This window comes from Carassius auratus, unplaced genomic scaffold, assembly GCF_003368295.1.
Source record: "Carassius auratus strain Wakin unplaced genomic scaffold, ASM336829v1 scaf_tig00216704, whole genome shotgun sequence".
In the NCBI taxonomy this organism is placed as follows: Eukaryota; Metazoa; Chordata; class Actinopteri; order Cypriniformes; family Cyprinidae; genus Carassius; species Carassius auratus.
In genome coordinates this window covers 144659-145000 of record NW_020528698.1, presented here as the reverse complement: position 1 = coordinate 145000, position 342 = coordinate 144659, and positions in this window count along the sequence as shown.

Genomic DNA, 342 nt, shown 5'->3' with positions numbered 1-342 from the left:
ATTTTAAAAGGCATCAACTATTTATACTAAAGAAAATCCCCAAAAACTAAATGTTTTCTGTTGCACAAGATATTTTGGGTAATATCAGCCAAAAAAAATAAAAAAGCATGCACAGATACTGTCAGGGATATGCAGGATTCAGGAAAAACAAAAGAATGACCACTCCACAGAGCAAAAGAAACCTCTCAGCGGGGACCAGTCCAAGCGTCTTCTGTGACGCAACGTCAAATCACATCAACCAGAGTGTCATTGGGGACGCAACGTCAAAGTCACACTGAGCTGAGAATCCTTGGGACACAACGTCGAAGGCTCACCAAAATCCCTGAATGAAAGGACAGAGTG